Consider the following 27,372-nt stretch of genomic DNA (forward strand, 5'->3'; position numbering starts at 1 on the left):
ATGAAATCAATTACAGACAGTAACAATGCATAATTTCCCTAACACTAAATACTTTCAAAGAATTTTGACCACACTGTGTCCACTGCAATCACTATATTGATTTGCTGACCTCCAAAAATACCACCTTAGTTTTTTCCCCACATTCTCTGGATAATAACAACAGTAATACTTTAATATAAGTTAAATAAGCAGGGTGACAATATACAGCCTTGACATACTCCTTTTCCCATTTGGAACCAGTCTGTTGTTTCATGTCCAGTTCTAACTGTTGCTTCCTGACCTGCATACAGGTTTCTCTAGAGGCAGGTCAGGTGGTCTGGGATTCCCATCTCTTTCAGAATTTTCCACAGTTTATTGTGATCCACACAAAGGCTTTGGCATAGTCAATAAAGCAGAAATAGATGTTTTTCTTGAATGCTCTTGCATTTTCCATAATCCAGCGGATGTTGGCAATTTGATCTCTGGTTCCTCTGCCTTTTCTAAAACCAGCTTGAACATCTGGAAGTTCACAGTTCACATATTGGTGAAGCCTGGCTTGGAGAATTTTGAGCATGACTTTACTAGCGTGTGAGATGAGTGCAATTATGTGGTAGTTTGAGCATTCTTTGGCATTGCCTTTCTTTGGGATTGGAATGAACACTGTCCTTTTCCAGTCCTGTGGCCACTGCTGAGTCTTCCAAATTTGCTGGCATATTGAGTGTAGCACTTTCACAATATCATCTTTTAGGGTTTGAAATAGCTCAACTGGAATTCTATCACCTCCACTAGCTTTGTTTGTAGTGATGCTTTCTAAGGCCCACCTGACTTCACATTTCAGGATGTCCGGCTCTAGGTGAGTGTGAGTGATCACACCATTGTGATTATCTGGGTCATGAAGCTCTTTTTTGTACAGTTCTTCTGTGTATTCTTGCCACCTCTTCTTAATATCTTCTGCTTCTTTTAGGTCCATACTATTTCTGTCCTTTATCGAGCCCATCTTTGCATGAAATGTTCCTTTGGTATCTCTAATTTTCTTGAAGAAATCTCTAGTCTTTCCCATTCTGTTGTTTTCCTCTATTTCTTTGCATTGATTGCTGAAGAAGGCTTTCTTATCTCTCCTTGCTATTCTTTGGAACTCTGCATTCAGATGCTTATATCTTTCCTTTTCGCTTCTCTTCTTTTCTCAGCTATTTGTAAGGTCTCCCCAGACAGCCATTTGGCTTTTTTGCATTTCTTTTCCATGGGGATGGTCTTGATCCCTGTCTCCTGTACAATGTCACGAACCTCCATCCATAGTTCATCAGGAACTCTATCAGATCTAGTCCCTTAAATCTATTTCTCACTTCCACTGTATAATCATAAGGGATTTGATTTAGGTCATACCTGAATGGTCTAGTGGTTTTCCCCACTTTCTTCCATTTAAGTCTGAATTTGGCAATAAGGAGTCCATGATCTGAGCCACAGTCAGCTCCCGGTTTTGTTTGTGCTGACTGTATAGAGCTTCTCCATCTTTGGCTGCAAAGAATATAATCAATCTGATTTCAGTGTTGACCATCTGGTGATGTCCATGTAGACCCTTATGGCAGAAAGTGAAGAACTAAAGAGCCTCTTGATGAAAGTGAGAGAGGAAAGTGAAAAAGTTGGCTTAAAGCTCCACATTCAGAAAACTAAGATCATGGCATCCAGCCCCATCAGTTCATGGCAAATAGATGAGGAAACAGTGGCTGACTTTATTTTTCTGGGCTCCAAAATCACTGCAGATGGTGATTGCAGCCAAGATGCTTGCTCCTTGGAAGGAAGGTTATGACCAACCTAGATAGCATATTAAAAAGCAGAGACATTACTTTGCTAACAAACGTCTGTTTAGTCAAGGCTATGGAGAGGACTCTTGAGAGTCCCTTGGACTGCAAGGAGATCCAACCAGTCCATTCTGAAGGAGATCAGCCCTGGGATTTCTTTGGAAGGAATGGTGCTAAAGCTGAAACTCCAGTACTTTGGCCACCTCATGGGAAGAGTTGACTCATTGGAAAAGACTCTGATGCTGGGAGGGATTGGGGGCAGGAGGAGAAGGGGATGACAGAGGATGAGATGGCTGGATGGCATCACTGACTTGATGGACATGAGTCTGAGTGAACTGTGGGAGTTGGTGATGGACAGGGAGGCCTGGCATGCTGCGATTCATGGGGTCGCAAAGAGTCGGACATGACTGAACGACTGATTTGATCTGTATCTGATGGTTTTTCCAGTAGTTATGTATGGATGTGAAAGTTGGACTATAAAGAAAGCTGAGCACCGAAGAATTGATGCTTTTGAACTGTGGTGTTGGAAAAGACTCTTGAGAGTCCCTTGGACTGCAAGGAGTTCCAACCAGTCCACCCTAAATGAGATCAGTCCTGGGTGTTCATTGGAAGGACTGATGTTGAGGCTGAAACTCCAATACTTTGGCCACCTGATGCAGAGAGCTGACTCATTTGAAAAGTCCCTGATGCTGGGAATGATTGAGGGCAGGAGGAGAAGGTGATGACAGAGGATGAGAAGGTTGGATGGCATCACCGACACAATGGACATGGTTTGGGTGGACTCTGGGAGTTGGCGATGGAAAGGGAGGCCTGGCGTGCTACGGTTCATGGGGTTTTAAAGAGTCAGACACGACTGAGCAACTGAACTGAATACTTTAATAGGACTCAATAAGTGTCAATATTCAGTCCAAGTGATTTTTATATATTGGCTTATTTCATCCTTTTAACAATTAGGAACGAATTCTAGAAGATGAAATAACTGTATATAAAACTGGAAATCAGATTTTTCACTTGGAAGATAAACTTGAGGTGAGCAAGACCAACCTCTCAAGTAATATTTTATAATCTTTTTTTTTTCAGGAAGGCAGGAAATTAAATTGTTCCTTGACTTGATTTACACACAACTGTAGCATTTTTAACTCTTGAATTAGGGTAAGAATCCAAGGAAAAACTTGAGAGAGGGTTAGAAGAAGAGGCTGCATTATGGCATTATCTTATGCTTTTATGTTGCATCTTAAAAACCCTAGTTAGGAATCATCGGCTTCAGCTAATGTCTTGCCTTGTAAAGTATAATTTGGGACTCAAGAGGAGTAAATGGAATAATCTCACGTTTAGTGAGTGAGACGGGCACTAGTGTAGCCGGTGAGCGGTAGCCTGGGTTTATCTACACCCTGGTTTCACGGGTGCCTACCCGACTAGCAGCGTGCAGAAAGGGGACAGTTTGGCTCTGAGATGGCAGGAAGACCGGGTGAGGCTGGCTGAGATTGTAGCAGCAGCTCCATCTCCATGTCCCCTTTCTGCACGCTGATCAGGTGTGCACACACGAAACCAGGATGTAGATAAACCCAGGCTACCGCTCGCAGCTACACTAGTGCCCGTCTCACTCACCAAAGGTCAGATTATTCCGTTTATTCCTCTTGAGTTCAAAATTATACAAGGGCAAGGCATCCATCTCCGTGTCTTAAATGGATGAGCCACTATCCAGGGACCAAAGGCTTGATCCCTGGGAAGCCGCCTGACGGACAGCGTTCTTCCCCAGACCTTGGAGAGAGGACTGCTGCTTGCCCGGGGCTTGACTTCTCTGGGACACTGTGTCGTGCTACCACTTCGGAGGTTGGTCTTGCTCACCTCAAGTTCATTTTCAATTTAAAAATCCAATTGCTAGCCAGATACCCAGGTATTTCATTTTCTAGATTTGTACTGGATTATTACAAGGACTAAAGTGAGTTAATGTATCTAAATCACTTAGAATGAATATTGATACGTATTGAGTCCTGTGAGAGTATTAACTGCTGTTCCTCCTTCCTGGGGAAATGCGTGTGATAGACGCTGACAGCTCGGCCAGAGGACGTGCCTGCGGCGTGTGAACGAGCGCAGGTTTCCCCTGTGATGAGCCCGCCCTGGTTCGGCCTGGATGGCGGAATGTCCTGGGCACTGAGTCATGCTTCTCCCTCCCCTCTGTGTGCCGCCCAGGAAGCAGCAAGAAGGATCTGGTGCTGGGGTGGGGATTCCTTTCCTTAAGGAAAGAGACCTACAGGAAGAGGGCTGTGCATGGCCATCACCCTGTCCTCACTGAGAGCTTGTGCGTAGAGCCAGGGGTTTCTTTTCTGAGACACTGGAAAGAAAATTTACAGGCCCATTAACCTTATAAATATTGATGCAAAATATTTACAAACCAAATTTAACAATACACAGAAAACACAGTTACAGAGGGTAGGATTTATCTTAAAACCAAAGAGATTTTAATGACTGTTAGTTTAATTTACCACATTAACAGAATAAAGTAGCAAAGCCCAAATGATTTTTCAATAGATGAAGAAAAATGTGATAAAATTAAATAATCATTTATGACTCAGTATCCTAGAAAACTGGGAATTGAAATAAACTTCTAAAGCCAAACTGTTGTTAAAGCATTAGAAACAATTGCCTTAAAAGAAAAAAAAAAAAAAAACAGGAAAAAAAATGCCTACTTCTACCCCATCTATTCAACATTATACCTGCAGTTTCAGCCAATGTATATGATTCAAGAAACAGCAGGAAGAAATATAAGTATTGTTTAAATAGTGATAAAATAATTTGTTACTTACAGATGATATAGTTGCCTATAACTTCTCATGTTTTAGCATTTTATAACTTAAAGATCAAAACATTCACTGAGAACAATATATTGATCATAACTAAGATTCAGGAAAAGGCTATATTAGACTATAAAATCAAGAACTCTAAGAAAGTCTACTGTAGCAATTATGCAATTTAAGCTTTTCAGTGTTTCTTCATTTTTCTTTAAGGAAGTCTTGTGAGTTACTATACAGAATTTTTATACCCTCCTCTAACTTATCTATGTGTAGACAATAGACCACAGAACTTAGATGCCCATGAATTAGGCTCTTAATAAAATTTTGATTTTTTATATTTTCCTTTCTGAAGTTTTATCAGATCTACTATTAATAATAATCATGTCTGAGAATAATGACCTAGGAATGCAAGTGAACCTGGCCACTCTTATTTTATGTTTCTTTGATATGACCACGCCTATTAAATTACAGAACCCTATACAATAGGGTTTTGACGTTAAAAAGTTCTATAACTTCCTACCTGCTGAGCTTAGGAAACCTATATTATAGGTATGCCAAAGTCTTTCCATTTAAGTATTCACATACATTTCCCCCAAAAAAAATCTTTCAAAAAAAATCTGTATGCTCATTACCTATGTCTCAATTTTTCACTGACCTGAAAATCCTCAGTGACAGAGAATTCTATGGTCATTGGTCTAAGAATTAGAAAAATCAAGGATTTAAAAGGAATTGAGGTGGTTTTTTCTCAAGAAGAAAAACTGGAAAATGTCTGGAATATATTGTTTTTATTAAAACTGACAGTGTAAAATGAAAAATATGGATTCACCTTTCTGTAAAGCAGAAATGAACACAACACTGTGAATTAACCCTACATTCCAATAAAAGTTAATAAAAAATGCAGGTCTCGAGAAATACTTACATGTGACGAGGCATTTGTATCACTAATACACACTCATCGTTTGTCATGCACAGTCAGTGCCATTTGGCTCAAATCTGCATACCTGATGAAAAATTCACTTAGGTAATGAATATTCATGTGCTGTCTATCGTAGGGCAAGCACTGAACTGGTGTGGTGGGGTCTGCAGAAGTGTGTCACGCAAACAGCCCTCAGAGAAACCCGTCAGGAGAAACCACAGGAACAAGACGTGTCACCAGAGAGGGGCAAACAGAGCAAGAGGAAGCGGGCGGGAGCCACGTCTGGGATGAAAGAACAAAGGCCCAAAGACAGGCTTGATCCAAAGGCCCTGAGCACCTGCTGAGCCTTGTACGGCCCCTGAGCGTCCTGCGGGACGGCAGGCAAGGTCACAGCCAAATGCTCTTTCAGGTGTTTCTCAGCCTCCCTCTTCTGACTTTTGGAAATGCGTGCTCCATTATCCCCTGTAAACCACTCTCCCTAGTTAAACAGCAGGACAAATACAAGTTTTCTCTTTCGCTATTGGTGTTCAAGACTACTTATTAGCCAGACAGTTTTCTGGTTCCATATGCAAGGTACTGTTCTTTTGTTTTCTCCACTTAATCAAATCACAAAGAAAAACTTACTCTCAGACTCTGAATCACAATCAAAGGAAGAGCAGTTTACTAACCATATCTACTTCATCTGGGCAGGTATTTGTACAATTTCTACCAAAGACTCTTTAGAACATCTATATTCTCTTTAATTTTCATTTTACCATATAATTAATGCTTGTTATATAACTGGCTAATTATTATTGATCCTATAAATATATAGACTATAATAAAATTTCCATTCTATAAGAAAAAACCTATAAATATTTTGGCATGTTTATTTTACTCCTGACTTTTTCCTATGCAAACATTAATAGAGACATCTTTGAAAGCTTATGTCGGCTGTTTTTTAAATGATGGAAATACAAAACACATCCTCTTGCTAATACTTTTATCACTAATATTTTTCATGTTAGAACATTTATTTATTTAACAGGTATTTATTAAGTACCTTCACTGTCTAGACACGGAGGATACCTTATACACAAGACAAATCTCTGTCTTCATGGAGATTATGTTTTGACCAACCCAGACTTGATTAAAAGAAAAGAAACTAAACTAATGAGTGAGTGTGATTAGGAAACCAGTAGGTGCCATAAGGTAATCAAACAGGTACAGTCCAGAAAATGATACAACAGATGGGAGTGTGACCACTTTACACAGGGGATCAGGGCAGGTGTCCCTGAGCAAGTGATGCTTGAATTGAAATATGGAAACGGCAACCCACTCTAGTACTCTTGCCTGCCAAATCTCACAGACAGAGGAGCCTGGCGGGCTACAGTCCATGGGGTCACAAGAGTCAGACATGACTTCGCGACTAAACAGTGCCAACAGTGAACTGGGGGGAGGAGCTGGTCATCGAAGATCTGAGGGCGAGCATTCCAGGAAATGGAGACAGCAAGGATGAAAGGCCGAGGGCCTCTGAGCCGAGGAGAAAACCTGCTCCTGCTGCCCAGCGTGGCGGACGAGGCAGTGTCAGACGCTGGCGTGGAGAGGGAACCCGGCAGCCTGCTGAGTCATGAGAGTGTGGACTCTCACCCAGCTGCATGGAGAACTGCATCTCCTCAGGACTCTCCAAGCTCTTCTCTTCTCTGGTACCTTGGTCTTCCAGGTACCACTTTCTTTTTTTTTTTTTTTACCTGTATGCTGGTTCTGTGATCATATCCTAATTTGTCACATTATATCCTAGGCTCTACTTTGCAAACTGGGTTTAATGACAATCCCCAGTCACAGCATTTTAATTTGCAACATGGATAGACATCACTAAGTCATTTTTTTTCAACTATGAATTCAGATACAGAGCATGCAATAAAATTTACATTTTTGAATTCTGAATTTTTAGAATAGAAATTACTGGTAGAGAATACTCTGGACAGAATACTTTAAGTATCTCTGAATTTACACAGTTCATGTTGTAATCTTGCTTCTGTTGTTTCAGATTACTGAGCCCTGAAGAACTCGGGAGAACATTAGAAATGACACTCAACTTTCACAGCACAACAGGCTGAAAATCCAGTCTGCATCGCGGTGTCTGAGGATTATGTTATTACTGAATCTTAGACTTCTAATCAGGATTTAAACACACTGTTTCAATGCAAAGCAAGCTGGTAGTTAATAAGTATTGTTTAGTCTACTATCTCAGTCTCAGAATTCTTATGTCAATAACTTTGGCTGAGACAATAAGAATAAAAATTAGGTTAAACTTTTATGCATTAATTTAAGACCCTGTACGTCTGCCCATCAGTTCAGTTCAGTCGCTCAGTCGTGTCCGACTCTTTGCAGCCCCATGGACTGCAGCACACCAGGCCTCCCTGTCCATCACCAACTCCCAGATCTTGCTCAAACTCATGTCCATTGAGTCCAGTGATGCCATCCAACCATCTCATCCTCGGTTGTCCCCTTCTCCTCCTGCCTTCAGTCTTTCCCAGCATCAGGGTCTTTTAATGAGTCAGTTCTTCGCATCAGGTGGTCAAAGTATTGGAGTTTCAGCTTCAGCCTCAGTCCTTCCAATGAATATTCAGGACTGATTTCCTTTAGGATGGACTGGTTGGATCTCCTTGCCGTCCAAGCCACACCTCTTACCAAGAAGGTAGAGAATGAAGTGTCTACTGCAAACACAACCAGAGGGAAGGCGAGTAGGGAAACAAAAGAAACCCAAAACTCGTGCTGTGCCGCCACCTACTGGAGAACAAAAGAAAGGCCTCTGATGTCCAGCCTGTCGAGACTTCTGCGCCCACAGAGGGACAGGCCATCAGGAAGCCTGAAGAACCACAGTAACACCACCGCAGAAGACAACGACAAGTCTCCAGAAACCAAACTCGAAGTCATGGAATATGGTGACCCAACTGACAGAGAATGCAAAAGTAGCCATCATGAAGAAATTCAATGAGCTACAAGAAAACTCAGTAGGGCAGCTTAACAAGCTCAGGAGTAAAACTGATGAATAAAAGAAATAGCTTACCAAAGAGAAAGAAGTTCTAAGAAAGAAGCAAACAGAAATTCCAGAGCTGATCAGATCAGATCGGTCGCTCAGTCGTGTCCGACTCTTTGCGACCCCATGAATCGCAGCACGCCAGGCCTCCCTGTCCATCACCAACTCCAGGAGTTCACCCAGACTCACGTCCATCGAGTCAGTGATGCCATCCAGCCATCTCATCCTCTGTCGTCCCCTTCTCCTCCTGCCCCCAATCCCTCCCAGCATCAGAGTCTTTTCCAATGAGTCAACTCTTCACATCACGTGGCCAAAGTACTGGAGTTTCAGCTTTAGCATCATTCCTTCCAAAGAAATCCCAGGGCTGATCTCCTTCAGAATGGACTGGTTGGATCTCCTTGCAGTCCAAGGGACTCTCAAGAGTCTTCTCCAACACCACAGTTCAAAAGCATCAATTCTTCGGCGCTCAGCCTTCTTCACAGTCCAACTCTCACATCCATACATGACCACAGGAAAAACCATAGCCTTGACCAGACAAACCTTTGTTGGCAAAGTAATGTCCGGAGCTGAAGAACTCAATAAATGAGATGAAAAATGCATTAGAAAGCACTGGAAATGGAGTGGTCCATAAGGGTAATGGGTATTCCAAAAGAAGAGTGAGAGAAGGAAGCAGAGAATTTAAAGAAATAATAGCTGAGAATTAGAAATTGAACATATAAGACCATGGAGCTACAAGAACAGCTAATTACCTCAATTCAAGAAGACTTTCTCCAATACACATATTAAAATGCTCAAAAGTCAATGACAAAGAAATCATCTGAAAGGCATCCTGGGAAAAAGGTCAGTTATCTACAAAGGAAGCCCATTAGACTATCAGCAGATTTCTCACCTGAAACTCTACAGGCCAGGAGGATGTGAAATGACATTGTGAAAATACTGAAAGATAAACACCATCACCCGGGAATACCCTATCCAGCGCAGTTTCGCTCAGATACAAAGGAGAATCAGACCCTCTCAGATGAGCAGAAGCTGAGCCATCACATGAACACCAGGCCTGCCTCACAAGAGGCAGGAGCTCTTCTGGCAAAAGTACGCAAAACCTTGAGATCAAGAAGATACACACCACACACACACACAGGAATACGGCCTAGTCATAAAAGTGATTAAATCTTGCCATTTGCAACAACATGGGTAGAACTTGAGGGTGTTATGCTGTAAGTCAGAGACAAATACCATGTGATTTTACTCATATGTAGAATATAGGAAAGAAACAATAAACCAAAATAAATGAACAAACCAAACCAGACAAATACACAGAGAACAGAGTAGGGGTTACCAGAGGAGAAAGGGCAAAGGGATCAACTGCACGGTGATGGAGACCAGGGTTGGGGTGTGAGCAGCCTTCTACACTATAGAAGCAGAAATAAAATGCTGTACACATGGAACTTACATAATGTTACAAATCAATATTACCTCGATAAAAAAGGGAAAAAAACAAGATGTACTGTAAAGTCAGTGTTCTCTAAAGGTTGCTGAGTCAACACTGTTCAAATCCATGACTGAGATTAATGCCAAAAAGAACCATTTCATGAGGAACTAGAATTTAAAATGTAATTTGAATAGTAAGATGAAACAGAACTTTATACCTGACAAGTCTGTATTAGAGTAACTGTCCTGAAAATAAAAAGCCAACATTAAGATGCTGCGTACAGACGTACCCAGCTGCTTTGCTCCAGCTCTGTCTACTAGCTTTCCTCCATAAAATTTCTTTCCCTGTTGGAAGGTTTTTTTTGTGTGTGTGAAATCTGCTCCTATGCCATGATATCATGTATCAATTTGCTCCTAGTCTGCAAATGATCTGTATTCTTGGCCAGGAGAGCTGTCTTCAATAGCTACACATACCAAAGATATGCAGGACAGCCGATGTCTTTAGATGGGTAGGAGGATGGGGGGGCGGCAGTACGGCTCACAGTACATACAAAGCTTTCTGCGGTGCTACTGAAGGAGAGAAGACAGAGTGCTGTAATTTACATAAATTCAAATAGTACGTTTGTGATTTTTCAAACAACTCATAGAAATGAAACGACTAGAAAATGGAAGATTTTAAAACGATGCTCATGACTGTTTCTAAATCTTTAATGTGACTCAGGATAATTTTTCAGAATCTTTAATAGTTCTCAACTACATTTCACTCTCAATGTATTTTCATGCTTCTCAATAACTAGTACATAGAAAATACAAGACAGATGTTATTTGAAGAAAGAGAGAGAGAGAAAGGAGAAAATAACAGATCTGATTTCTATACTTTCCCATCTACTCATACAAAAGTATTGTCATACTGAGTGAAGTCAGACAGAAAAGGAGAAATATCTTAGGGTAATCCCTTTTAAGAATCTAAAAAGACATGACACAGATGAATTTATTTACAAAACACAGACTCACAGACTTAGAGAAAAACTCATGGTTCCCAGGAGGGAAGAATGGGGGAAGGGACAGTTAGGGAGTTGGGAGGAACATGTACACACTGCTGTATTTAAAATGGATAACCAACGAGACCTCACTGTAGGCACCGGGAGCTCAGTGCTATGCGGCAGCCTGGATGGGAGGGGCTGGGGAAGGGTGCGTGTGCATGCCCGGCCGCGTCGTCCACCTGAAATGATCACGGCAGTGTTAGTCAGCTGTACTCCAATATGAAATAGAAAAGTTTAAAAGAGTAAGACATTAATATTAAATGAGTGGAATCTGCAGTTTTTAATTCAAAGTACAGTCTCTGCAATAGATAAGATTTTTAAAAGGGTATCCTGAATCCAAAATCAACTTTAAATGACCTTTATAAAAGGAATTTTAACTAATACTCTTTCAATTTTGGTTATTTAAATTGGTACCTGGCCCTTATGGCTGCTTATTTATGCTTATTCAACCATCCAGTCATTCGTTCGTTCAACAGTAAGCTTCAGGCACAGTCCAGCTCCAGTTGTTATCTTTATGAGACTGTCTGGTAGGAAGAAGCACATTAGCATGCTCGTAGAAAAGCAATGGGCTATGTAGTCAGAACACAGACTGGAATTCAGCTCAGTTACATACCATCTGCAGATCCTGGACTCTCACCTGGGGCCTGTATTCACCGCTCTTGGGAGCACTTGAGAAGGAAAAAACTCAATAAAAGTGGTTTTGATTAAACTCGGACATTAAGTGCCGAGGGACCAGAGCTTCTAACCAGCTGCAATACCCTCAAAATGAAGACTTGTTCTGCCTAAAATGTCAATCATTTCCCTCAAGAGAATAAGAAACATACTATCTTCATCAGTAACAGGATAATAAAAACAATACCTACTTAATTTTAGGGACTGTTGGGAGAAATAAAAGATGATGTTATGAATTTGAAAATAGTAATAAATTAGAACATTTCAATAATAAATCTATTTAAGTGATATAATTTATTATTATTCAGTGTTAAGTACACTGGATTCCGAGGAAACAATTCCCACCTGGCTAGCCCTGATAACAGTAGGGTAGAGCAAGACAGGCTTCCCTGGTGGCTCAGTGGTAAAGAATTCGCCTGTCAATGCAGGAGAGACAGGAGTTTGATCCCTGGGTCGGGAAAATCCCCTAGAGAAGGAAATGGCAACTCACTCCAGTATTCTTGCCTGGAGAATCCCATGCATGAAGGACCCTGGCAGGCTGTAGTCCACTGGGTTGCAAAGACTAGGACATGACTCAGCGACTGAACAAAGACAAGAGCAAAGCATGTCTATGCGTGGTTGGGAAGGGGAATTATATTTAATTACGTATAATAGATAATTATATAATACATATATACTATGACAGTAGGGAGCCCGGGCCCTATAGCAGCAAATAACGGGGCTTGTTTCACAGGCAGCGGGACTGGATGCCCGTGTGGTCCCAGCCCCCACAGACCATCATTCGACGGCTCCCCATCAGTGTGACTCTGCTTCTTCCTCTGCCCGTCGCCCCCTTTCCCTCGCCCAGTGACTCCATCATCTTTTTCATGTTTGCGTTAGTGTGTGCTACACAATCCTGGTCCAGAGAGATATACCAACACACACACAGATGAGACTATTTTAAAACACACGAAGGCTCCTCACAGGAAAACCACACATCTGTTAATCTCAGCATCGTTCAAGTGTACTTAACCAGCAAGATTTATTAACACCTGGCAGAATGAAAGTAAGAAATGAACTTTGGGAAATGTTCTCTTATCTCATGGCTTTTCCTTACGAGGGCTTTATGTCATTTATCATTTGGAAGAATTCAATAAACGCTTGGTAAATATTGCACTAAGTGTTACAAACATGCAGTTACTCCAAAGTTCACCTTCATTTGGCTATTTTATTTGTAATCACTTTTTTTAAATTGTAATTTTAATTGCACATTGTACAAATTAAATATATGTCCCATGTTCAGAAACTATCCATTTTCCAGTATGTTTCAAGCAGTCAGATCAGCTCTGTTGAAGTTCAAAAGAATTTTTTAGGATCATTCAAAATAACCCAGATATTAAGCACACTTAAAAAAAAATGACTTGATACTATAGGTGATCATGAATAAATTAACCTGAGGTATTAGGATTAATGGGACTAATTACTGTATTAAAAGTAGATATGAGATAAACAGTTTCAAAGAAATTATTTTGAAAGTCAAATACTTATTTTATTTGTAAGTAAGTACTTTGGTCATCTTACTTGACCAAAAGTTCCTTGCCTATCTCTTTAATACAACCAATCTAATTACAAAACCAAATTCTAACCATTGAGCGGGGAGGGAAAAGGCAAGGATTGGGTTTCTGCATCCCTGTGAGTCCAAAGTCGGGCACAGACATAAGGAAGCAGCAAGTGTTGGTCACTAAACATTTGAACAGAAAAGTACTGGAGAAATCAATGACCAGAAAACACTTCAAGTTCCGGCACGAAACCTCAATCTGGCTCTGACTTCCCCTCCAGCTCATGCCGGCCTGTGAAGTTCTGTTCCCCACCTCCTGAGAGTGTAGTTCTGATAAAGCGATTTTAAATCTCCTCCAAGTGAAGTCTAACGACTCTGTGAATCTGAGTGGTCCCGAGTGTTTCCACTGGTACCAGGGTCAGGTCTGGTTCTGCCCACGCAGTCTCCTGTGATGGGTGACGGCATGCTAGGCTGCTTTAATCTGATGGTGAACATCTCCAGACCCGGGACGAACTCAGCTTGCTCTCACTTTAAGTTTTATTCTGCACATCACTCCTAAATCATTTCAAAAAGCTCAAAGAGCTTTCCCATTTGTCAAACACCCCAGATCAAGCAGAGTGCTCAGTGGGTACTGAGTAAACATTTGGTGAATGGACCATTCTACTCCAAATGTAACAATGAGAGAAATCTATAATTTAGACAGTATGCACAATATCTTCTGTAGTTGGAAGGACTTGATTAGAAAAGAAGAAACTAATCCTAATTGCCAGTCCATGAAGTGATGATTTAGCTGAAAAACTCAATTCAAATGAAAATGCTTTGTGGGAGAGGAAATAAAGATGTAATTCATTGGGTACACACTTGAAATCAATCACTTGCATAACACTCTATTCTCCTGCTTTACACTTTAATGCCCTCTAAAATTTAAAAAAAAAAAAAAAAAAGGGCTGTTTTCCAAATTCTATACCTCTCCGATTGCAGGGCCTTTGGAGAACAATGTTTTAAGGCCTTAGGAATCAGAATTTGCCTTCCCTGTAGGATAAAAGGAAAGTGGAAAACTAGTACTTTATGCCAAAGGTAGGATGATCCTCAAGAAGCTCCAAAACTGAAAACTTCGGGATTGAGAGTCTCATGAGAACTAGGAGAATTGCTGTTGTAAGTCGTGTCTGACTCTCCGCTACCCCATGGACTGTAGCACGCCAGGCTTCCCTGTCCATCACCAACTCCCGGAGTTTGCTCAAGCTCACATCCACTGAGTCGGTGATGCTATCTAACCTCCTCTTCCTCTGCTGCCTCCTTCTCCTTTTGCCTTTAATCTTTCCCAGCATCAGGGCCATCTCCAGTGAGCCTGCTCTAGGAGAACACACACTTCAAAAGCATAGGCAAAGATACATGCTTAAGAGTTTAACTTTGATTAAAATGGAGCAGAAGGTACTGTTTTCCACAGGACTGGGTAAAAGTTAAGGGTTTCAGCCTAAGCTCCTGTGACTTTTAGAGGAAGAACAGTCCCTGAAAACCAAATCACAGGGGACAGAATTGATTACCCCCTGGAAGCATCCCAAACATGGACAGCACCATGGTGGGAGCTGTAAACGGATGCTGTGGGGTCAGAAGCAAGTTTCCTAGGGAAGAAGTCTTTCCGTCCATGGTTCAAGTCAACACAGAGAAAGAGAGACCTGGAGAAGTCTGAAGGCTAAGCCTAGTCTCAGTGTCTGCAAAGGGCAGAAATGACATTCCAGACACATACTTCACCAAATTGTTAGAGGGGGATGAGATGAAGTTCTTGGAGGTCACCTGAGCAGTGGGCAATCAGAAAAAGAAAGTATGGTACAAAGAACCACAGGGAGGACTCTTCACCACCCAAAAAGCAGGGAAAAGAAGAAAACGAAAGAAGAGGCGATATCCACTCCAAAAAATGTCCCGAAATAAAGATGTGAGAACAATTTTTTTCCTACCATTCTGGCCAACATGACTTAGCTTTTGTTGGCTCAGGCTGGTGGGGATTGAAGAATACTTACTAAAGAATACTTTAGTATTCTTACTAAAGAATACTTACTAAGAATACTTTAAGAATACTAAGAATTCAAGAATACTAAGAATTCTTAATACTAAGAATTCAAGAATACTAAGAATTCTTAATACTAAGAATACTTTAAGAATACTTTAAGTATTCTTACTAAAGAATACTTACTAAAATCAGGAAAGACTTGCCAGTGGCAGGGAGGAAATTAAAGAAGACACCACGTGATTGGACTCAGCATCCACTCCAGAGGAGCTTTCCGACCCAGGGACTGAACCGGTGTCTCTTCCATTTCCTGCAGCAGCATGCAGGTTCTTGAGCACCAGTGCAATGTGGGAACTCCAAGTATTTGGATATGCAACACGAAAGCATATCTCACGAAATCCTTTGCTGCAGTAGGGTACCAGAACAAAAGACCACCGTGTGGGGAGACCAAAATGTGAGTTAGGACACAGCAAAACAAAGGCTGGAAGAAAAGTTAGTAGTGAAAGTGTTAGTCGCTCAGTTGTGTTCGACTTTTTGCGATCCCATGGACTGTAGCCTGCAAGGCTTTTCTGTCCATGGGATTCTTCAGGCAAGAATACTGGAGTGGGTTGCCATTCCTTTATCCAGGGAATTTTCTTGATCCAGAGATCGAACCCCGGTCTCTTTGAAGAATTTAGAATGAGAAAATTCTGGAGAGGTATATTTAATTGTAGCATATACATAAGTTTGTGTTTCACCATGTAGTAACTTTGGAGCTGACATAATGATAGAGGTACCACCATCTTTTCAGGTTTCAGGTTGTAAAGATTTTAATGCAGTCCTGAATACCATGGGGCTGGTTGAGGGCTGGAACTTTATAAAGGGCCTGCCTGGGGGAGGAACAAGTGGAAATAAATGATCTGTGAGAGCATGAAAGAAGAGATTGTCTAGAGACTGGCCAGAAAAAGTCCTCATGGAACAGAGCTAGAACAGGATTCGCTACATGTCTTGAAATCATTGGGTGAGGAAAGCATGAACTTCAAAGAAAAAGCGCAGGACACATAGCTAAATACAAAGAATCAACTTTGTAAGAAAAGGGAGAAAGGAGCCTCTGCCTTGGTAGCAAGTGGTCAAAGTCATGGCAGAGCAAAAACATTCTTTAATAAGACCATAACCCATGATCATCAGTTTCTAGTAATTTTGAAGTGAAATGTAATTTCCACTAATACCATGTCTCCATCCATAAAACTCAAGTGAACATCTACAAAGATGTCTGGATCTGTCCCCAGTGGGCATTCTTCAGGTAGGGAAAACACACCTAACATGTGACGGCCTTGGGGTGAGATGAAGGGGATAGAGTGCCATGAATGGAGGATTTCCTTAGACCTGATGAGAGATGATCACAGAACAGAACATGTGAGCAGAGACTTCACAGAAGGGAAGCAGAAGGCTCCCATATGGGCAGTGGCATTGTAAAAGAAGGGACTGGAGAGCCAAGATAAGAAAACCCGACACAGAAGGTGAGTTTCAGAAGTAGAGAAGCTCGAGAGAAGGGCTGGGGGCAGAGAGGGAAGGGTAACTGGGAAACGACCACGAGGGTCTTTGTACAGATCTTATCCCGTTGGAAATAAGGAGCCATTAACAACTTCCAAGATTAGAGTAACTGTTGCAAAATATATAAATGGGTAACAGTACTTAGGAAAACATGTCAAACCAGATTCTGAGATTATTCTTACCCTCTCTGTCAAAACAGAGTGAGGAGATAAAACAGGAAGCAGATGCACCCCTGCTCAGGTATAACCCTTTTCAAAGGAGAACAGAAGTTATTTGAGGAAAATACATGTTCATTGTAAAAAAAAAAAAAAAGAAATTGCACAAAATACACATAGGAAGTTCAAATTCTATTCATGCATCCTAACGAGGCTTGGTTCCTTGAGTCTTTTGTTTGTTGGTTAGCTGGGCTTTGTTACTTACAAACACTATAGGAAGAAAGGGTCTCATGTGCGTGCATGTTCTGATAGCCACTGCACTTCTTATACATAACAAGCTAAGATTCTGGATCAAAGTGGATACATGCTAAAACTTCAATGACTAAGGCAAAATCACTTTTTGGAAAGGAGGCAGTAAGTTATCACCAACATCCTAGGACCGTGTATGGTCCTCCATATCTTTTCCAACACTGAGTAATATCAACTTATTTTTTAATTTGCAAAGACAAGTTCTTATTCTCTTATAAATGAGGCTAACCACTCAGGCCAGAACCTTATTCAGTCACTCAGTCATGTCCGACTCTTTGCAACCCCATGGACTGCAGCACATACTTTGCTGTTCTTCACCAACTCCTGGTGCTTGCTCAAACCCATGTCCATTGAGTCTGTGATGCCATCCAACCGTCTTATCCTCTGTCATCCCCTTCTGCTCCCGCCTTCAATCATTCCCAGCATCAGGGTCTTTTCAAATGAGTCAGCTCTTAACATCAGGTGGCCAAAGTATTGGAGTTTCAGCTTCAGCATCAGTCCTTCCAATGAATATTCAGGACTGGTTTCCTTTAGGATGGTCTGGTTGGATCTCCTTGCAGTCCAAGGGACTCTCAAGAGTCTTTTCCAACACCACAGTTCAAAAGCATCAATTCTTCAGCACTCGGCCTTCTTTATAGTCCAACTGTCACATCCATACATGACTACTGAAAAAACCATGGTTTTGACTAGATGGACCTTAATTGGCAAAGTAATGTCTCTGCTTTTTAAAAGATGTCTAGGTTGGTCATAGCTTTTCTTCCAAGGAGCAAGTGTCTTAATTTCATGGCTGTAGTCACCATCTGCAGTGATTTTGAAGCCCCAAAACAAAGTCTGTCATTGTTTCCACTGTTTCCCCATCTATTTGCCATGAAGTGATAGGACCAGATACCATGATCTTAGTTTTCTGAATGTTGAGTTTTAAGCCAGTTTTTTCACTCTCCTCTTTTAATTTTCATCAAGAGGCTCTTTAGTTCTTCCTTGCTTTCTGCCATAAGGGTCCTGTCATCTGCATATCTGAGGTCATGGATAGTTCTCCCAGCAATCTTGATTCCAGCTTGTGCTTCATCCAGCCCAGCATTTCAGATGTACTCTGCATACAACTTAAATAAGCAGGGTGAGAAAATACAGCCTTGGTATACTCCTTTCCCGATTTGGAACCAGTCTGTTGTTCCATGTCCAGTTCTAACTGTTGCTTCTTGACCTGCATACAGATTTATCAGGAGTCAGGTCAAGTGGTCTGGTGTTCTATCTCTTTCAGAATTTTCCACAGTTTATTGTGATCCACACAGTCAAAGGCTTTGGCATAGTCAATAAAGCAGAAGTAGATGCTTTTCTGGAACTCTCTTGCTTTTTTGACGATCCAGCGGATGTTGGCAATTTGATCTCTGGTTCCTCTGCCTTTTCTAAATCCAGCTTGAACATCTGGAAGTTCACAGTTCACGTACTGTTGAAACCTGGTTTGGAGAATTCTGAGCATTATTTTGCTCGAGTACTTCCATGGTACTCAAGGGAGATGTTGTGAAAAAAGCAGCCTTTAATCCCTTTCGTAAAAGCGGGCCTGGATTTTTAACCTATTGAGTGATCAGAATCTCCCAGGCATAGCGAAGATCATAAACTGAAAGTGTGGGAAAGGCAAACAATGTGTGTGTGCAACAGCAAGCCTGGAACTGGAATGTGTTAAAGATTGATCCGAGGCTTCCCGGATCCAAGAAAGCTCTGGACGATCAACCTGAGAGTCTGACTCCCTTTTGTGTGGTCCTTTCCCACTCATACTACATCATTCATTTCTTCTGCTTCACTAAAATGCATACATACATTAAAATTAGATTGACATCTATACATTACCATGTGTAAACTAGATAGCAAGTGGGAAGCTGCTGTATAGCACAGGGGCTCAGCTCAGGGCTCTGTGATGACCTAGGTGAAGGGGTGGTGGGGGTGAGGTCTGAGGAGGAGGAAATACATATTTCCAAAAGGTGGAAGCAGTGACAGATTTCCTCCTCTTGGGTTCTAAAATCACTATGGACTGTAGCCAGGAAATCAGAAGACGATTGCTTCCTGGGAGGAAAGCAATGACAAAGCTCAACAGTGAGCCGAGAAGCACAGACGTTACTCTGCCAACAAAGGTCCTTATGGTTAAGGCTGTGGTCTTCCCAGTGGTCACGTACATAGCGAGAGCTGGACCGTCAAGAAGGCAGAACACCAAAGAATTGACACCTTCGAACTGTGGTGCTGGAAAAGACTCTCAAAAGTCCCTTGGACAGCAAGGAGATCAAACCAGTCAATCTTAAGAGAGATCAACCCTGAATATTTGCTGGAAGGACTGATGCTGAGGCTCTAGTACCTTGGTCATCTGATGCAAACAGACAGCTCATTAGAAAAGTCCCCAGTGCTGGGAAAGATTGAGGGCAGAAGGAGAAGAGGGCACCAGAGGATGAGATGGCTGGATGGTATCACTGATGGAATGAACACAAACTTGGGCAAACTCTGGGAGATGGTGAGGGACAGGGAGGCCTGGCGTGCTATAGTCCATGGGGTTGCAAAGAGTCGGACACGACTGGGCGACTGAACAACAATAGTGGACACGCTTCATTGCACAGCAGAAACTAACACAACATTGTAAGCAATTATATTCCTTTTTTTTTTTTTTTTTTTTTAAGAATAGCCCAGTTTTTAAAGAGAAGATCAGAGCTGGAGGACTTAAACTACTTGACTTTAAGACTTCTTATAAAGTTACCGTAAACAAGATAGTGTACTATTTCTGTCAAGATAGACAAATAGATCAATGGAATGGAATATAGTCTGGAGATACACCAAAAAATATAAATAAATTTCATACTGTTCTTGTAAGGACCAATTTTCTCTTTGTGCAACCATGACATACTTTGTATCTACATAGAATTAGTGGAAAGAGTACCTGGTGCATTAGTTATGGGGAGAAAAGCCATATTTATGACTTTAGTCTAAAGCATAGTCAACATATTATTCAATACACAATCATGTTTTAAGTACTTATTGACCCAACAGAAGAGTGCATTGATTGGCTGAGTTGCATGTCAATTTTCATACCATATTTCAACTCTGTTACCTGAGTAACTTAGGATCTTCTTTCTCCAGCCCTTGCCTACCCACCTACTCTAACCTGCATGTGTGTTGAGTTACAAAAAGACACAGCCAGAGAAAGAACTTGTGGACCCAGCAGGGGAAGGAGAGTGTGGGACAAACAGAGAGGAGCCTTGACATATATATGCCACCACAGCGAACCAGACAGCTAGTGGGAACTCGCTGCACAGCAGAGCTCAGCCCCGTGCTCTGTGATGACCGTGGGGGTGGGATGGGGGTCGTGGGAGGGAGGTTGAAGAGGGAAGGGGTGTACGTTTACTTATAGCCGATTCATGGTGCCGTACTGCAGAAACCAACACAACACTGTAAAGCAATCATCTTCCAATTAAAAATACATCTAAGAAAGGAGACTCCTTTCCAAAAAGAATGTTTGTTTTCTACTTGAAGCATAACCCAAGCCAAAGAATTCTTTTTGGAGAAGGTTTGGTGAATCTGCCAAGTATCATTACACTGATACTGTTATCATAACTGTATTGCAAAATTTCTATTTTGCAAAATCCACTGTTTCTAGTGAATTGCATCCTCTTCTGACCTTTCCCCTACTTAGTTCTTGATAGTTGGGTTTGCCAAAGAAAACTTAATCCTGGGCAAAGTATTAATTCTGGAAGAAATCACATCTCTTTTAATGTACTTGGGCAATTATTTTCCATTAGCTTAACAAATGATTGTCTCAGCTAAGAAAATAGAATAGCTTGAGAAATCACAGCCCAGAGCTGTGCTGGCTTTATTTAATTATGCAGAAGAATTAAACCGAGGGCTTTAAATTAAGCTTTCAAAAAAGAGTTAAGCTTCACACTCTAGTTAACAATAGCTTCATTATTAACTCAAGTAATTTCAAACAAAGCAAGTGAATTGCTCCTTCACCTAGCTCCTCTCAATTATAGAAAGGTATGTTTTTTCTGGTTCACCTGGGTGTGCCTTTCACATCAATCAATCCTCCAGTAAATAAACACACAAACACCCAACAATTTGACAAAAGCTAGCTTTCTCGTCATCCACTCCTATTCATCTCATCTCCCAATTTTGCAATCTCTACTCTGTCTTACTAGTGTTTTCTTTCTTTAGTTACTGATTAAGACACAGATCATTTTTTCCTCCCAAGGGACAAGAAAGCAAAAAGTTACACCATAAGAAATCTGAAGGAATCCAGGAATGAGTAAGGAAATCACCCACCAATCGACACAGCTCTGGACCATGGTAGGCCTTCCTACATCCCTAAATCTCACTCTTCACATCAGAGCAGGGCCTTTGCCTTACTTCCTGCAGGAATCTCACTTCCAAGAAAAAGAGTAAGAGGCAGAGAGTCACATGCCAATTTAGGAACCTTCTGTTCCTAAATTCATCCATCAAATAATGAGGGGGTGAAGAGAAGCCAGCAGGGGTATAGTAACTGATATTCCTTAACTTGGAAAAATACATCTGGGAATAGAGGGCAAAAACGTCCTACACTCTCCGATACTTTTCTGTGTATTATGTATTTTCCTTTTTAAAGAAAATTATCAAGATAAAATTTACATAATATTTAATTAACCACTTTAAAGTGTACACATCAGTGACAATTGGTAAACTCACAATGCTGTACAACCACCACCTCTATTTAGTGTCAAAGCTTTTTCAGCACCCGGAAGATAACCCTAAACCCATTAATCACTCACCATTATTCCACCTGGAGAAGGGCATGGCAACCCACACCAGTATTCTTGCCTGGAGAATCCCATGGACAGAGGAGCCTGGCGGACTATAGTCCATGGGGTTGCAAAGAGTCAGACACACCTGAGCGACTAACACACACACACACACAGATGGAGCACAACAGACTTGAAACAACACGCATCTTGGCGACTAGAACCGGTGGAATAATGGTGAGTGACTAATGGGGTTTGGGCGATGAAGGAGCTTCAACACTAGACAGAGGCGGTGGTTGTACAGCATTTTGAGTGTACCAGGTGCCACAGACACACACACTTTAAAGTGGCTAAGTTTGTAAATTTCACCTCAATTTTTTTTAAATAACTGAGAGATATCTGTCTCTGCAAGGATGCTGCCTTTGTCACCAATCACCGCTAACAAATTTCAGCGTATATATATATATTTTTTTTAATCTCTGAAATACAGAGAAGGAGGGTATGATTGACCTAGTTAGGGTCCTATACGCACATTCTTGGCACCATGAATGACAATCCTGCTGGGTCATGTCCAGTTGGGGCAACAGCAGTTCCCATGTGGAAATACTGGGGTGCAGCTTAGACAAGGAAAAGCAGATGCTGAGTGAGAGGCAAAAAAAAAAATATTTGATTCCAACAGCTCTTATCCACCAGGATCTATTTCCTTCTTATTTCCCAGGAATTGTCCTAGGCACCAGAAATCAGGAGCAAATAAACTGTGATCATTGTACATATATATATTCTCAGGGATAACGACAGATCTTGAAGCAAAATGAACCTACACAAAGGACAAGGCCGTGGAGTAAGGTTGAAGCTGGATGACAAGCGTTGAAATTAAAGAGTAGGTATGATTTCCTTGTTGCTAGCGAATGAATGGCTTTAATCAAAATGATTAACTATTTGGTAAATACTTTTTTTTTTTAATTTTATTTTATTTTTAAACTTTACATAACTGTATTAGTTTTGCCAAATATCAAAATGAATCCACCACAGGTATACATGTGTTCCCCATCCTGAACCCTCCTCCCTCCTCCCTCCCCATTCCATCCCTCTGGGTCATCCCAGTGCACCAGCCCCAAGTATCCAGTATCGTGCATTGAACCTGGACTGGCAACTCATTTCATACATGATATTTTACATGTTTCAATGCCATTCTCCCAAATCTTCCCACCCTCTCCCTCTCCCACAGAGTCCATAAGACTGTTCTATACATCAGTGTCTCTTTTGCTGTCTCGTACACAGGGTTATTGTTACCATCTTTCTAAATTCCATATATATGCATTAGTATACTGTATTGGTGTTTTTCTTTCTGGCTTACTTCACTCTGTATAATAGGCTCCAGTTTCATCCACCTCATTAGAACTGATTCAAATGTATTCTTTTTAATGGCTGAGTAATACTCCACTGTGTATATGTACCACAGCTTTCTTATCCATTCATCTGCTGATGGACATCTAGGTTGCTTCCATGTCCTGGCTATTATAAACAGTGCTGCGATGAACATTGGGGTACACGTGTCTCTTTCCCTTCTGGTTTCCTCAGTGTGTATGCCCAGCAGTGGGATTGCTGGATCATAAGGCAGGTCTATTTCCAGTTTTTTAAGGAATCTCCAAAATGGATTAAAGATCTAAACGTAAGACCAGAAACTATAAAACTCCTAGAGGAGAACATAGGCAAAACACTCTCTGACATACATCACAGCAGGATCCTCTATGACCCACCTCCCAGAATATTGGAAATAAAAGCAAAAATAAACAAATGGGACCTAATTAACCTTAAAAGCTTCTGCACATCAAAGGAAACTATTAGCAAGGTGAAAAGACAGCCTTCAGAATGGGAGAAGATAATAGCAAATGAAGCAACTGACAAACAACTAATCTCAAAAATATACAAGCAACTCCTATAGCTCAACTCCAGAAAAATAAATGACCCAATCAAAAAATGGGCCAAAGAACTAAATAGACATTTCTCCAAAGAAGACATACAGATGGCTAACAAACACATGAAAAGATGCTCAACATCACTCATTATCAGAGAAATGCAAATCAAAACCACTATGAGGTACCATTTCACACCAGTCAGAATGGCTGCGATCCAAAAGTCTACAAGTAATAAATGCTGGAGAGGGTGTGGAGAAAAGGGAACCCTCTTACACTGTTGGTGGGAATGCAAACTAGTACAGCCACTATGGTAAATACTTTCTTATAGAATTCAAAAATAAAGTTCTAGAACTTTCCTAAGTGGAAGGAAATGAAATGAACAAAGGAGTAGAAATGGTGGCATCTCAGGCAGGAAACCATGAGCTTGAAAGCAGTCTGACAGAGGAGGCCACGTGCTTGAAAACAAGTGAAACGCACAGTCCAAGTATGAGGCAGACCTCAGAGAGGCGTCAAAGGAGGGTGTAACAGCAGAATCCCATCAAAGGGTTTCACTGCCAGCTGCCAAGGATCAGAGACTCAGTTTGATTCAGTCTAAGTGCTAACTCAGCCAGAATTCACATAGGTAGAATCAGCCCTAACAACTGGTGAGAAACACTTCCATTGGTCCGGACAGAGATTCGTGGGTTTCACACTGTGGGTGTTCTCTGCCCTGCAATTAGAGCAAAGGAGGAATTCTGGAAATCATAGACTCAATTTCTGTTTATTGACACAAATGGAAAGTGCCTTCTCCATAATGAAGACATTTCTGCTATGATAAACCATAATGCAAAAGTATATTAAAAGAATAGATGTATAACTGAATCACTTTGCTGTACAGCAGAAAGTAACACAGCCTTATAAGTCAACTATACTTCAATAAAACTTAAAAAATTTTTAAAAAATCAATACATTTCTGGAATCATGTAATGATCCAAGCATAGGAAGGCACTCTGATATCTCAGAAATACTTTAATTCTATAGTAACAAAATTAAATTGCTCTTTCAATGGTCCATACACTAATTTTAAATTTGCTGGTGGGACATTTTAAGAAATGTATAATACATATGGTGTTATATGGTTGCTTTTTTGTGATATTATTTAAAGTTTGATCAAACAAATAAGCAGCAATGTAATCATTAAATACCAAAGTAATACTTTATCCTTCATAAGTGTTTATACTTCTAAATCTTTGATTATTTAATAACACATCGTTATAATTAAACAAGTTATTTCAATGTCACAAGTACACCACCACCAAACATTCTCCTGAAAATTGTCAAGTGAGTCTTAGACTTTACCTACTGATACAGAACTTCCCTGGTGGCTCAGATGGTAAAGTGTCTGCCTAAAATGCAGGAAACCTGGGTTCAATCCCTGGGTTGGGAAGATCCCCTGGAGAAGGAAATGGCAACCCACTTCAGTACTCTTGCCTGGAGAATCCCACGGATGGAAGAGCCTGGTAGGCTACAGTCCACGGGGTTGCAAAGAGTCGGACACGACTGAGCGACTTCACTTCACTATAAACTTATTTCCTTTTTATCTTGCCCAGCAGATGGAAGAAGATGATAGCTTTTGAGAAAAGCACAAATGGAATTAGAGATTCTGGGCAGAACCATGGAAATTTTTGTTGGTTTTTTAAAAATGAGATTTCAGATAATTTTCTTAGCACTTTTTAACTGACATGCCAGAAGCTGCCTAAACCCCCCAAGAGACTCTCATGTCCCTTTCTCCCAAGTTTTGGCTTTCTTCCTGTTCCTTTCCCACGTGTACTTACCTCATGTCCCATTCTCTATCAGTGACTGAATAATGAGATCAACTAATTTGCTCCTGAGGTTGATGGTAATTCAAGCCAAGGCATTGCAGTTGATGCCAGGTTAGTGTTTCATCTGTCACCCCTGGAATGTTATTTTGACATTAGACCTCAGGGGAATGAATGAAACGAATGAGTAATATCAAGAATAAAATATGCTAGAAAAGACAGTACTGACTTTTTGGTAAAACGGCTTTTGGCATCACTTTAGTCAGAAACTGGAAGCAGACCCCTTGCGCTGTTTCTGAATAAGGACACTGGCTCAAGAGCACAGCCCTGCTCATCTACGCAGGGCTCTAATCTCCAATCAGCTGTGCATTGGGCCTACTTGCTAGAAGCCAATTTTAATCAAGCCGCGTTTTGTGACTTCTTAATGGATTTTGTTAATCACACACTCTTTATTGTCCTCAGGTGGCTTTCCCAGCCTGGGTCACTCAGGAGAAGCCAAGACCAGATGGTGGAGCAGAGACCCATAAAAACACCGATAAAAACAAGCCAGAACAGTCTGCGTGTGGGTCAGTCGCTCAGTCGTGTCTGCCTTGTTTATCTGCCTCAGGGGCTGTGGCCTACCAGGCTCCTCTGTCCATGGGATTCTCCAGGAAAGAATACTTGAGTTGGTTGCCATTCCCTTCTCCAGGGGATCAAATCCAGGTCTCCTGCATTGTGGGCAGATTCTTTACTGCCTGAGCCACCAAGGAAGCCCTAGAACAGTCTAGTCTGTTTTGTTTTTATAATGGAAATAATTATGCTTTTCATACATCAACATTGTTATTATGGAGGGAAAATAACAAAATATTTTTCAATTCAAAATGCCAAAGAATACATGCAAGAATTTATTTATTTTAAATTATACTTGCTATTAAAACTGATTACAAGCAAAATATATAGATCAAACCCTGAGTTTAAACTAAGCTTTAAAAAAATTACTCCTGCTTTAGAGCCATTCTAATGGAAACTAATTAGCCCCTCTTCTGGATGTAGGCTTCTTTGAGATTGTTTTGGCTTCATTTTTACACACTTAGGCACTTGACAGACTGAGAATCTGTTCTGTTTTTCCTTTAGAGAAGATTTTTTTCTAAGACACAAAATCCCTGAGTTTCTCATATGATGGTTCATTAGGCTTATTCTATTATATCCAACTTTCTGAAACAAGTCTATGTTCTTATATTCCACTTATGGTCCCAAATAGCTGGGATACACTAAGCATATCTTCAACAGACGCCTAGAATTACAGCCTTTCGGATAGTTTCTGAGGATAACAGTCAATCACTTGTTCACTACTACATCTTAGAAACTATTAAAAACACCATGCTGCCCAATAAGAAGAATATAGTTCAAACATTAAGATATTTATTTATCCATGTATACACTCACTTTTAATGATCTAAACACAGTAATCCTGTAAGGGTAAATAGAGAATCTTTATCCTGAAATATCTGGCAGTAAAATGTGGCTAAGATACCAGAAAAAAAAAAAAAGTTCTATTTAAGACCCTGCATTGATGCAATACAGCATTTTACAATTTTTAGTAAGTTCTTTCCACTGCTGCCAATACTGGCTAGAGCACAGTAGAAAAGCATCCCATTTTTCTTTCAGCAAAGAAAGAGAGGAACGAATGTGCAATATTCAGTATGCTAAAGAGATGGTGGACAGTGTATGAGA

At 40.9% G+C, this 27,372-nt stretch overlaps 1 long non-coding RNA gene across 31 annotated transcripts in view; it reads right to left on the bottom strand.

Annotated features, from left to right (window-relative positions):
• The window catches only part of LOC129636186 (uncharacterized), a 169,306-nt gene that overhangs the window by 139,277 nt on the left and 2,657 nt on the right, over window positions 1–27,372 (bottom strand). For 26 of the 31 annotated variants that reach the window (XR_008706764.1, XR_008706772.1, XR_008706775.1 and 23 more), the window contains exons 2-7: window positions 25,675–25,795; window positions 25,317–25,469; window positions 12,145–12,235; window positions 11,596–11,650; window positions 11,397–11,506; window positions 10,414–11,161 (exon numbers count right to left, since the gene is read on the bottom strand). This is a non-coding gene — a long non-coding RNA (uncharacterized LOC129636186). Of the gene's footprint in view, window positions 1–8,812; window positions 9,086–10,413; window positions 11,162–11,396; window positions 11,507–11,595; window positions 11,651–12,144; window positions 12,236–25,316; window positions 25,470–25,674; window positions 25,796–25,888; window positions 27,239–27,372 lie in introns of those variants that run through there. The other 5 variants (XR_008706777.1, XR_008706770.1, XR_008706778.1 and 2 more) reach the window with 5 other exon arrangements.

This window comes from Bubalus kerabau, chromosome 21 (assembly GCF_029407905.1).
Source record: "Bubalus kerabau isolate K-KA32 ecotype Philippines breed swamp buffalo chromosome 21, PCC_UOA_SB_1v2, whole genome shotgun sequence".
Taxonomy (NCBI): domain Eukaryota; kingdom Metazoa; phylum Chordata; class Mammalia; order Artiodactyla; family Bovidae; genus Bubalus; species Bubalus kerabau.